The sequence below is a fragment of the Strongylocentrotus purpuratus genome, unplaced genomic scaffold (genome assembly GCF_000002235.5).
Source record: "Strongylocentrotus purpuratus isolate Spur 01 unplaced genomic scaffold, Spur_5.0 spur5_scaffold_11, whole genome shotgun sequence".
NCBI lineage: Eukaryota > Metazoa > Echinodermata > Echinoidea > Camarodonta > Strongylocentrotidae > Strongylocentrotus > Strongylocentrotus purpuratus.
Window position 1 is genome coordinate 5,002,495 of NW_022145596.1, and position 14,379 is coordinate 5,016,873.

Genomic DNA, 14,379 nt, shown 5'->3' on the forward strand with positions numbered 1-14,379 from the left:
GCAATGGGAGAGACATATATGCAACCATCAGTTATTATTTATATAAAAAGGATTCAGATTCCCTGTGCCAGAATTGTAATAATCTCTTTTTAAAGTAATACGCTAGTTTAAAAACTGCATTGCAGAGATACTTTAATGGTGTTATTCATATATTTATGCAATTTATTCAAAAGTCTGATACAAGTTCTAGAATACCGGTAATATTATATAGGTATCAATTATTTTTTTGATTAATCCGAAATATTTGACTGAATGCAGTACGTTTGTGCTTTTTATGGTGGTGCTGAAATAAAATGAACAAATTAGAATTCAAAGGAAAGAAATACATGTAGATAGAGGGGTGCTTTGAAATGCTAAGGCAGGCAGTATATTCATAGAGGTAGCCAGTTTCAAAATACCCAGTATCTGTTTTCAAAGGTTCAGAAATAGTTGAATCCCTTTGGATGAACTTGGTCACATGTGTCGGTTGATAAATATTGCATGACATGTCTTATAGCATGACATATTTTAGGTGCAATCTGAAGTTTTTTGTTAAAGTTTTCTACAAACTATACCAGACAAGTTTTTATATGTAAATAATGTGAATGGTGTAAATGTATGTCTATGATAAACAAACAAAAAAACATATATGAGAACAGAAGAAACATTTATATTTTGTACATATGGTATATAATCAGGAATTTTGTATCTTAATTGGTTAAGGCTGAACAGGTGTATCTGTTTATTGACTTTGGAGAAAGAAAGTCACATGGTTGAATGTCTAGTTGCTGAGTTTAGTCATAAAACTGTATTTAATGCGTCATTATCATCTCCTTCTTGTAAAAAAAATAATAGTGCTACTAACTTGTCATGAAATCATTTTTGTTGTGAATAACACTGAATATCATTCTCCTTTAAAAAGAAAAATGTGCTAAAATTGAGATTGATAGCAGGGGCCAGTTTTGTTTTATACCAAATAGGTTTTCGGTTTACATTATTTTATGTTGGTTTAAAAACCCATTGATTCTGCCATATTTACACAGTTCAAAGAGTACAAATTTTCATTCAAGAAAAATTTAACTTCTTAGATGTATCTTTCTAGAAAAAAATTGTTTTATTTAGCCCAAACAAACGATGATGGGAGATGATCCACTTTGTAACCTGTCTGTCTTGAATTGAGAATTTGACACCGACCCCAAAATATGCAAAGATTGTCAAGTTGCTAGAAATATACATATACATCGTTCACTTAGAACAGATGGTGTTTTTTTCTTTGTAATGATTACATTTCAAAAAACACATGTAAGTAAATCATTGATTTTCATTTTCTCTTTCATGCTTTTCACATTCCTATATTTGATATGTTTGGAAAAGGAATATTGTTTGTTGGTAATACTATACATTAATATTATCTTTGAAATACAACTTGTGATGAAATTTGTTGAGTTGTAACATCAACTTGAACAAAATATTACATTCAAAATGAGATTAAAAAAAAACATTCCAAATAAAGGATTAAAAGAACAATTGGTTTTATTTCATTATTTTCACTGAATTCCATACCATGGCTGAAAATGCATACTGAAATTATTTTTTTGTAAAACCAAGTGAAACATTTTGTTGTTGAAAGAGTATTAAAAAAAATCCTAGCTTGAAGTTTGGAGAAGGTTTATTCAAAATGATACCACTGAAATAAAAGGTCTCATACTTGTATTCCCATTTCAATTATATTCACTTTTTGTATTCTCCATTTCATTTTAGTACAGAATAATCTTGCACACCATTTAATTACCATTCCAATGTATTGGCTTTCTTACTTCTTCAGGTATATTCATTCCTTTTTGAAATCTTTTCTTTTACTTTTGCTACAATCAGAATGTTTTGTATATTATGTTACTCCTGTAGTTATCAGATTTTTAAAGCAACATTGTTTAAAAGTTAATAAGATGAATGGTTCAAGAAGGTGTTTTTTTAAAAGGCAATAGATGGAATATGATTATATTTAATTAATTCAATTCATTTAGAAGTTCTTGACAGCAGAATGTTTACTTGGCTTTCTTGTAAAGTATTCATGACCTTTGTGTAATTTGCTTAACCATTATTCAAACATTTATTCAACATATATTTAGTCTCTCTGCGATTAACATTTACTCCTTTTAATCCATGTGATCTTGCATTCTATCACATGCTGAAAAACAGTGAGGCATAATGGATATAACTTGTACACTTTTGAATCATGATGTGTAATGATTAAACATATAAAATTACATATTATAATATATGTGCTTTGAGTGCCTATGACATAGTGTAAGGAAAGTCGACCGCATCGTGCCTACATTAAATGGTAATAGAATAAAGATGAAAGACAGTCAAATTAACAAAAAAATGCCAAGAGTTGGTGAATTTTTTTTATATTAACTCTACTTAACTTAAACCAGAGCCATCATTATACAGAGTTTGGCCAACTTGGTATCAGTTGGTCACAACTGGGATGGCCAACTCTGTGTATAGATGGCTCTGATGTCAACCATACACTGCTGTTTTTAATCTGACTTTTATAGTGAGTTTGAAGAACAAATTTGGAAGTTTCTTCTACTTCAATTATTGGTGTTTTTGATAAAGAATGATGTAAGAAGGTTTAATTTGACTTGGAAGAAGATTTAATTCTCCATGTGATTTGTATAGATTTCGATTCAAATGTTTTCACTTGTTGTGTTTATGTACTTAAGCACGCAAGTCTTATGAAACCAGCATGTATTCATACACTTCAACGTAGGTTTAGCCGGAGTATTCAATTATGACATGCATACCTCAATTTTGCATGTTTAATCAGGTATTCTAAAAATGGAATTAATTGGAATTTGATATGGTGATGATTTTATCACCTGTTTTGTTTCAAATTGAAAAAGAATTTCCTGTAGTTGGTATCAAATGAGAAGCCTTACTGTTTTACATTTCTATAAAAATTTAAAGCTATGTGTAACTGTGTGTGTATATAATGATCCTTATATAATCATATAGTATAGTGGTACAAGCACTGTCTATTGTAGAAGACAGAATAAGTATATCACAAAGTCCTTATGTAAATAGATTCCCATATTTTTGTCTTCAAAGTCATGCTTTGATTGATATTCCACAGTGTTATATGCAATAGAATTGGCTTCTAGTATTTTATGGGCACATCATAAGTGTTTCACAGTCAGTTCATGAATAATGTTTTGTGTATACCTTTGTTGTATTGTAAATATTGATACTTGTTTAAACCACTGTGTATGTCATATAGGCATGAGTATTGTAACGATATGAAATATAGGATGTATTTGTGTATCATGTCCAGTGTATTTAGATACTATGTATGCGACGGTAACAGTTTTATGTTAATACTTTCTCGAAGAATGAACACATTTTCTTTCTTTTATTTTTTATTTTTTAACCTCTCACATGCGGTGCTAGTTGAGAATTTTGGAAAGATAGAAATAAAGACGCGAGCTTATTATACTGATTAACATTACACAAAGGCCTCCACATTGTGTTTTCCTTTCAGATTTATATGTGTCATAGAATTTTCATTATTCCTTCATGTACTATTTGTTCCTAAATTTCACGTCTAAACAGTCTGATGGGGGGGGGGGGGTCTTTTGGCATAATAATAATGCATGTGCTCATTGGAGAAAATGGGATTTTTGTTTTTTTGCCCATTTATTCATTTGGTTTGGTTAGTCTGTGATTGATTGAAGGCAGGGATTAATGAAAGGTAGGACCAATAAGTAACCAGACCAGTCCCTTGATAGAACCAATGGTTCGTAGGAACATACAGACCCCTTCCTCTGGTACTTGGTTTTGGTCTTAGCTCTTGTGGAGCCTACTTGTAAGGGGAAAATAATCCTAACACCAAAGCGTGTGACTGGGACCACTGGATATGTATTATGATGTCATCAAGGACCCATACAAACTAGGTCCGATGCCCCCCCCCCCTTCTCTCTCTCTCTCTCTCTCTCTCTCTCCCCTACTCCCTCTCATTCTCCCTCTCCCCCCCCCCCCCCCCCCCCCCCCCCCTCTCTCTCTCTCTTTCCACTCTCCCTCTCCCTTTCTCTCTTTCACCCTCTTTTTCTGTTCTCCATTCCATTTCTCAATTTTTCAACTTTCTTTCTCCCATTCTCTCCCTTTCAATTCCCTCTCTTTTTTCTCACTGTCTTTTTTTTTAAAAACTTTATAATTTATTACAGTGACGTGAAGTGAAGTTTGAAATATAATTGTGAAGTATTTTTAATCTGTTTGGCTCCCACTCATCTCATGTTCAATAGCCAAATAAATGGTAAAAATGTATTATGATATCATATAACATTTGATCAACCACAAACAGACAGAATCTTAATTATCTAACCTGTATACATCTTGATCATTCTCACCCTTGAACCCCTCCAATTATTAGCGCCTACGTCAATGCCCCCACCCTGTTCTGTTGCCAAGGAGCAGTGGACATTTACATATTTGATCGGGGGAGGGGGAGGGGCGATTAATGCTCTCTGTTCAAACAGTATGTGGTATTCAATTAGTGACGGATTGGAATACACTGTATTATGCAAACAGAATGAACTCTGAATAAACAATATTCAAGTTGCAGCTTGATTGACCTTATTGTCTTTCGTCACCGGAGGTATTCCCGCGCAGATAATAAATAGTGGCTAGCATAGGTCCGCCTTTCCAGTGAATCAAAAACAAATTTACAAGGCCACCGATTAAGAGGGTTCGGGATTGGGTCCTATTTTCTCTTATCGTCTTTTCACCTCCACCGTTCCTTTCTCTCCCTCTCTTTCTCTCTCCTCTACTGCTTCTTCTTTTTTTTTCTTCTTCTTTTGCTTCGTCTTCATCATCATCCTCTTCTTCTTCTGCTTCGTCTTCTTCTCCTTCTCCTTCTTCTTCTTCTTCTTCTTCTTCTTCTTCTTCTTCTTCTTCTTCTTCATCCTTTCTTCTTCTCCTTCTCCTTCTCCTTCTCCATCTCCTCCTCCTCCTTTTCCTTCTTCTTCTTCTTCTTCCTCTTCTTCTTCCTCTTCTTCTTCTTCTTGTTTTCTTCTTCTTCTTCTTCCTCTTCTTCTTCTTCTTCTCCCTCTCCTCTCTCTCCTTTTCCTTCTTCTTCTTCTTCTTCCTCTTTTTCTTCTTCCTCTTCTTCTTGTTCTTTCTTCTTCTTCTTCTTCTTCTTCTTCTTCTTCTTCTTCGTCGTCTTCTTCTTATTATTATTCTCATTCTTCTTCTTTTTCTCCTTCTCCTTCTCCTTCTCCTTCTTCTTCTTCTCCTTCTCCTTCTTCTCCTTCTTCTCCTTCTCCTCCTTCTTCTTCTTCTCCTTCTCCTTCTTCTTCTTCTTCTTCTTCTTCTTCTTTCCCTTCTTCTTCTTTTCCTTTGTCTTCTTCTTCTTTTCCTTCGTCTTCTTCATTGTCTTCTTTTTCCGTGTGCATTCAATTGGGGCATGTACCCCTTATGTACATCCCTTAACTACGCCGCGACAGACATATTTCAACAATTAGACAATCTTATCACAAAGTTACCTAGTGACAATCATAGTTATCCTTTAATGTTCGTATTTGATTTAAGCCTTGTTTTCGTCTTTTTCTCATTAGTCGAGGTTATTGGAATAGATATTTCGTAAGGATTCACTATTAAGGCTTCTACATAATTTTCCTCTATTAATGCAAAGGTTCATTTCATGTTTCAATGATATATAATATTATAGCGTGATTCCATTGCTTTGAAAATAGCCTTTGTTTCTTTCTGAAAGCGTTCACGAAACTTAATTTGTATTCAATTTTTAACAATTAAGATTCCAGAGAAATATTAATCTCGATATTTCCTTTTCTAGGGGGTGGTTATCTTGCTATTTAAAAAACGTTTAAATTATTTTGATTACAAGACTGTCGCACAGTTTATAGTATTCGATTATGAAAACAAATACAGTCAAACCTGTCTATAGCGACCACCCAAGGGAAACACAAAATATGGCCTTTGAAGACAGGTGGTCTTTGTAGACAGGTTCCTTTAATACATGATTCAATGAGAAACCATTATCAAGAGAAACAACAAATGTGGCCTTTGTAGACAGGTGGTATTTGCAGGTTTGACTTTATCCGACAATGATAATGTGTGATGTTTTCATTTTCTGCAATTTGTCAAAACTATAGGTAAAAATAGGTATTTTTAATGGGGTAGCCATTCTGTAAACGGTTCTTAACTTGAATATAATTGCGAAAACTGTTTTGTCATTTTCTTGATAATGTGACTTAATAATAATAATCTGGCTCTATATATGTACATATTATTACCCCGGTCATCTGATTCATTCACGCACAATATATGCACCATTCTCCACTCCCTAGGGAGTATCCTTACCAGGTCCCCATTTCTCTCCTGGGTATGGAGTGGAAAATGTAGATTAATGCTTTGCCAAAGGACATTCGTGTCGTGTTGGAATCGAACCCACGACCTTTGTATTCCAAAAACAGTGCTTAAACCACTCGACTACGACACATCTAAATAGGTAGAGGCATAACAGAGGACCAGTATCAAATTTCAAAATGAATATACAGTCAAATTTATGAATGCTTCTTTCCTTTCAAAGCGTGTCTAGCGAGACAAACTATTGCAATCACCTGCTTCGAGGTATTGTACTTCAAAAGATAGAATGTGGTTCTAATACATTAGCTGTTGCTACATCAGGCATGCCCATACAATAAACTTCCTTTCTATAAAATCAGAGCATTTCTTAAGACATTCGAAGTGATCATTTACGAATCAAGTTCACAATCTCTGTCTCATGCAGTGTTATCATGGCAGATATGATTCCACGTTCTGGGGAAAATACAAATTTACTTATTTTGATTGGAAAATATCTTCCTGATTGAAACGTTTTCCTGGGTGATACGTGTTCAACTTCGTCTCGTCCATTACATTATCAAGAGAATGGCAGCCCCGAGACATTCATCCTATTTACAAGGTTAGTGCTGAGAAACAACACAATTATATGATTAATCTTGAGTATTTGTTATTTCCATAACGTATATTATATTGTAAAATATATTAAACCAGCAAACGGGAACGAATCTACTCTTGAAGAATAGGCACTTGTATTGTATTTTGATGTTTTCATGACCTTTCCGAAATTATTTCATATGGCGCAAATCTTTCTGCATCATTTTGTTCATGGTTGGTCTGGTTTGAAGAAGCGGGAAAATAAATGAGTGATGGTAGTCCCGACATGTCGTACGAAGTTCAAGAGCAAATATATACATTTAATTTGATTGACTACGTCATAATAGGTCATACGGAGTTTACTTTAGGTTTTAATTATATATTGTCAGTTGTTTTTATACTCGACATTACAATGACAATACAATGATAACACTGAGAAGTTACAAATTTGGTGTTAATTAAATTAATTACAAAGAAGGACGAAGAAGCACTAACTGTTTTTAGATATCCAATATGAAAAATCCGCTGTATTTGTGATATAAATATATTTCGGAAATGTACTTTCCCTCCAAATATTGCAGCTGATTTATTAATCTTAAAATGTAAACAATGTTTGACATCGAATGTCATAAATTTTCAGCTATTCACCCAAACAATAGCTTGATTTCCTGTCGCAGATTTGTCGTGGCTCAGTGGATATTGGGTCACTGGTAGGCCTACATGGATCACACTACGGTGCGATTCCCAGCCTAGGCATTCGCACTAATATAATCCGGATCATTATTAAGTTTTATATTTGCCTCTCTCAACCCAGGTTAACCCAATGAAGAAGCATATATCAAGCATCCGCTAAGATTATATGACCCTATATTCTACTTCTACTCCTCCCTCCTACTTCTTCTCCTACCTCCTAGGCCTACTACTACTACTACTACTACTACTACAACAACAACAATCTGTTACTACTATTGATACGTTTGTTGGGACAAGCTCTTCAAATCAATAACACCATGCTTAATCGAATTGCACTTTAGCATCGATACCGACCCGTTTTGGCTTCTAAAAGTTCAAGGCCCCGATTAATCGAATTGATTTCTATTAGATTAACCTTGTAGCGATGAATTATTAATTACGTCATTTGATTGAGTTGTGGCGACATCTTAAAAATTGATTGCACTATAAATAAGTCCACGTAGATCTGGGTAGTTTACATTTCTATGTAAGTCGATGAGATGATAGAGCGCCTCTTTTTTCAATGCTATTCTCTGCTTCTATAAAATCAGCGTCTTAATGAAGATAACGTACATGTATTCTTGTATTTTTATATCAATATAACAATTGAAATATTCCTTGGTTGGGTTTGTGTGTATGTCGTGTAATTGTTCTTATGCGTGAATTTTCCATATTTTAAGAAGTGCTTTTTGAATATAGGGCCTTTATATCGACCGCCATAACGCCCCATCAGAATTCGATTGTCTTCTACCCCTACGACTATACTTACCCTGTCCCCTCACAATATTGAAATGCTCTGTACAAAGAAACATACAAAGAAACATAATTACCCCTGCTTGAATCCAAAGTTTACATTAAACGAATTTACACAGAAGACATTTGCAGAATGTGGAGAAGGCATGGACCTCGGGAGATGGGGGGGGGGGGTGGAAATGAGCCCACTGTCCTCGATACGGAATTAGTAATCCTAGCTTCCGATCATTATGCCCTCCCAAAATTTCTTGCAAATATATTGTCTCCTCTGGTTACATTTGTTATGAATTGCTTGAAAGAACTTGAAATGTCACCTCAATTCCATAATATTTCAGATGAAAGGTGTAACCCCCACAGCGTCATACATGACAAGTCATGATTATCAAACTGTTGATTATACCTTCCGCACCTCACCTGAGTTCCTACGTCACCGCATCGCTATGCTTCAGGGGTTCCGATCTTGGGGCACACTGATCACATTGATTACGAAAATTACACGTGTATTCTATGCTGTGAATGCTTCCGAGTAAGGTTTTTTTTTGCAGGGCGGCGTTACCGGGTGGAGGGGGCGATTGGCCCATATGATATAAAAATCAGCCAAATTGATGTTTTAAAGATATTAAAAGAAAGACTCCTATAAACTATTTTGAGACCTGTGCCCCTTTAAGAAATAAAATCTTGCGCTAAGCAAATGAACCCCCCCCCCCCCCCCTCAAGCTGACATAATTTGACGTCTTTGGCGCCCCTGTTATTGCTTGATGTTATCAGAATTCTATTCTCATCGTGATCAGGGGTTTATTTCTATAATGCTGATGGTATCTATTGAATCACGCATTGTGGAAATGAATGCTCTGGTATTGTTTGTCAAGTTCACTCGATCGAATACAGATATCACGGGGTCATCTAACCTTTGAAGACTGTTTGGTGATGTTATCGAATGTGAAGGGTGGAAGATAAATAAAGAGGTGACCGAAATGGTGGTGGTGGTGGTGGTGGTGGTGGTGGTGGTGGTGGTGGTGGTGGTGGTGTGGTGGTGGTGGTGCTGCTGCTGGTTGTGATGGGTATGATGGTGGTGGTGATGATAATAATGAATGTGTTGATGATGATTATGATAATTGTGACGGTGGTGATGGTGGCGGTGATGATGGTGCTGGTGGTGATGGTGGTGGTGTTGGTGGTTTTTTAAGTAGTAGTGGCGGTAGGATGATGTTGGAGGGGTAATAAAATGATACCCCCTATTCGCCAATCCTAAAATACCTCATCTTCTAAAATTGAAAAAAGGGGAAATGGAGCAGAGATAATTGGAAAGAAGATGAGAATGATAAGAATAGAAGAAAGAGAATGATAGAGTGGTGATGTAGCATTATTGTGATTTTTCCTTTGCCGACAACCTCTTTCATAATTATGTTGTTCATTGAGCGTATATAATACACGAACAAGGTTTTTTTTTAAAACTAAGAATCGTAGGAAAATCAGGCACTGTAATAGCGAAGATGATGATGAGGTGGAAGAATGCAATTCACTGTACTGAAGTACTTATGTCTTTATAAGTAATGTTAATCTTTATTCAAAATATATACCTAAATTAGCACCCTTATAGTACTGCATAACACTTGAATAGTCAGTGGTAACCGTAAGTCGGTTTGAGAAAAGGGTGATATAAGTAAAACCCATTTATACTTATGAATAATCCATCCAGAAGATTATTCATTATTCCTTGCCTCCTATCCTTTTGAAATCACTTCCCCCAAGAGCTCGAAACGTCATCACCATCAATAACAAGGCATCTGGAGAATTATGGAATACAATGCGTTCCTGATTTTTCAAGTAGGCTGTATGTATCAATATTTAAATACGTGGCAACGATCTGCTCCGAAGCGCCATTCATACGAGGTTATGTCATATTGAAGGAAAAGAAACACGACAATGCAAATTAGAGTAGGGTATTTGTTACCGGAATATACTATTCACACGGCCGCTCATCTTTGAGCATGTTGAATCCATATATAAGGTTTTTCTTCGTCAGGAGATGGAAGTGACCAACTCTTCCGCAGCATTTCGTGAACATCAAGATGGGTGAATTCTTCACCTCACTAAAGGGGTTGCACACGGAATAAGAAAGGGTAGTTGATGTTTTGTATATTTTCATCATTATAATTAGCGGCAGTGGAGACTCTCCATTAGAGAGGACAGCACGCGTCATCCGCATCTGTTATTGCTATAGCAACCAACTCCGTATCCGTCCTCCGTTTGGAAGCCAATCGTAATATAGATCCTCCCCTGGATTCGCTCGTTTAGTAAGTGTTCGTTATTTATCCGTGCACCGCGGGGAAAAATGCATGCCATTTTTTGTTGAGTATCAGTAGGAATTGTATTGTATCGTTATTCAAGAGGGAATTAATGGCGGAAGCTTAGACTACACAATATTTGAAATGTCATGTTGGAAGGTCTTTATTATACTGAAGCTGGTGCTAGGATGAGCAGTGACGTAGCTTGTGTCCTGTCTTGGGAGAGGGGGGGGGGCTGTCTTAATATATGCCTCTCTCCACCCAGATGTAAATTGCTGGGGTAATAATACCTGCTGGGTCGTCAAATGGCATCATGAAGAGAAGCATGATGCTGATTAGGCCTCCCTGGGTAAAAATAATATTAATAATAATTATCCTTATTTATTATTGCAATATATGTATGTTTTCTATTTATTTTGTCTCTATTCATGTTTATTATATTGTTGTATTCATGTGACTTGATTTGACAAATGAAATAATATTATTTCATTTGTCAAATAAAGTCACATGTATACAACAATAATAATAATAATAATCATCATTATTATTATTATCATTACTATTGTTATTGTTATCATTATTGTTATTATCATTATTATTATTATTATTTTTATTGTTATGCTATTAGTGCTGGTAATGGTGGTGGGCTGGTTTAACTTCTACCAGAGTGAGGCCTGAGCGACCTCTACCTCCCATAGCTCAACCCAACTATCCGTTATTTCAGTGGCGTATCCAGGATAATTTGACAAGGGGAGGAGCACAAATCTTCCGACCCCCCCCCCCCCCCCCCAAAAAAAAAAAAAAAAAATAAATAAATAAATAAATAAATAAATAAATAATTTTTTTTTTTTTTTTTTTTTAATATATAAACAATTAAAAAATAAAATAATTAAATAAATATAAATAGATAGATAGATAGATAGATAAATAGATAGATAGATAGATAGATAGATAGATAGATAGATAAATAAATAAATATAGAAATAATAATAATAAAAAAATCCCTGACAAGACATCTCCTTCTCCAAACAGGAAAATGAAGACTAAAAAAAAAAAGAAAATGGAAATTCCAGTTTGAATCTACATTTGCGTTTTTTCAGTTTTTCGCTTTTTGCTTTTCACAGAATTTTATAAAATTTGCCTTACTCCCTCGATAGAGAGTCTGGATCCACCACTGTAATTAATGTACCACCAATTAACCGACCTTCCTTCTCTGATCCTAACCAGCTCTCTGTCTGTGATAATGATAATCCTAATCATTTAAAAAGGGGAGATAATTTCAATCTCAATGATTATAATATCCTTAAATAATAATAGGCCCGCGATCAAACAAAATAATGATGCGTTATTACAATCCTAGATATATTTAAAAAATGACAACCTAGATCCCTTGTGACTTTTTTAGAGGTCAAATCTTTTGAGGTCAAAGAAACAAAATCATAATAAGAATCATACAAATATTCACATTTCTAGAGTAAACGTGTGGCAAGGTTATAAATTATGGTATTTGCCTTGGTCAACGATACAAATATAGTCTCTGCAAATACAGCGAGTTATTGGTAATATTTATTTAACGGACCGGTGATGTGATGTTGAGGCAAGGTGGTAGAGGTGTTAAAAATGTCAAAAACGAAGTCTGTGACGCTATTCAAGACGACTCAAATCGTCACCTCTTTTGTAAATACGATTTCTAGAGGCGTCGCTTGAGCATTTTAAATGGACTGACTGGCTGCATGGGGGAGATTCCCGAACCAGATTTCCTAGCATTGGTACATGTATATCATCCTACTGGTTTCGAAATGCTAAAAAGAGGATAAAATGTAGGGACTTGGAATTTAAAATTCTAAAGATGTACATGTGATGAAAAGGTCCTCAGACTTTTGCGTTGCCCTACAGAATGTCATACCACTTAAAAGAAAAAATGCATTTAGAAATTTGTCCATAAATTCAAGGGTAAGAAAAGGGCTACCGAATGTACGGTACACTTTTGTCTACACTCCTGAATTCGGTGACAGATGTTTATCATGGATTTATGGGGATGTCACACCCGTTCATCCACTTTAGTGAATTCCTTGATGATTTCAATAATTGAGTCAAGAAAGAAATATAAAAATGACTCATATTAATAATAATAAAACAGACACGATAACTAATTAGAGTATAGACGGAGTATTGATTATATACCTTGAACGAGTGTGTAGGCGTTGTGGATAATTAGCTAATGAGTGTGTGTGTCATTGTGTGTGTCCTGGGCGGGAACCAAATGTTATGATCGTTCGTAGAAAAATGACGTATTGCGTGTTGACCCACCCGCCATTTTCCAATAAGACAATAAGGGTATGTCGATATTTATATTTCCTCCCCGATTTCCTCGAACTCTTCTTTTCTAACCCTAGCAGCTTTAAATAAGGGGAAAATTGGACCATTCGCCGCTTGTAATAAGATAATAAAGGTATGTCGATATTTATATTTCCTCGAACACTTCTATTCTAACACTAGCAGCTTTGAAAAGGGGGAAAATTGGGCGATTTGACACTTTTTTAAAATTCCACTTTCCACTGGTGCGTAGAGCTAGAGGAGCCCCATAATGACGCAAATCAAAAAGTGCACTTTTTTAGCGGGGGGGGGGGGGGGGTTGCCCCTTCCGGCAACATTTCACACCCCTTTTCTCTCTCTCTCTCTCTCTCTCTCTCTCTCTCTCTTCAGATATAACTAAAAAAAAAGCATCTGAAAATGGAGTCGTTTTTCTTTTGACCACATTTAACGAAATTATTTGCAGGAATTTAAAGCAATTTAAGATAATAAAGTTTCAAAAACCCACGCATTCACCCCTTCATCTTATCGGCTATGTTATCCTATCAATTTCTGTCCCCCAACATGAAAATGCAGCTGTAACGTAATTACCCGTAGGCCTAGGCATGAAATCCCTCCATCAGACATTACCTGATTGTGTTGAAATCTCTTCCATTATTCCTTTTTGTTGCTCTTTTGAGATAATTATGGTGGCCCAGAAGGGACATCGCGAATCATGAACTTTGTCGCAAATTTCACAAGAAAGTTCATGATTCGCGATGTCCCGTCTTGGCTACCATAGATAATGCCTGATTGTTTGGCTTTGTATTCTCCTGAATCATTTTATCGACAAAAAGTGGCATTGTCCATGGTGGATGAGCTCGAACATAAAGAGAAAAGTTATTGAGTGCCGTTGATGGAATGTCTTTACCACGGCCATTTCTTTTGTTCTCAACATTCCATCCTGGCCACTTACATTTATTGTTGTGATGGTTTAAGGTCATATGCAATAATGACAATGTCACATTGATGATGAAATGGAATACAATGTGATCATCATCTTTTGCATACTTATGTTAAATCAAAGGCGTAGATAAGAGGGGCATGGGACAGGGGGTGGCTTGACTTACAAGCAGTGATATAACAACGTTATGTTTCCCTCTTTAACCTTCCTCCCTCTCTCTCCCTTTTCAAATCTTTGCAAATTAGATTCCGATAATATGTCAAATTTAAGATTTTGAGAAACGAATGATTAAAAAACAAGAACTGATGATCATGGTGCTGGATTTATGATCCCCAATCCATAATGAATATTATATTATATTATATTAGATATTATATATACGAATACGTACGCAATGAATAATACATAAGT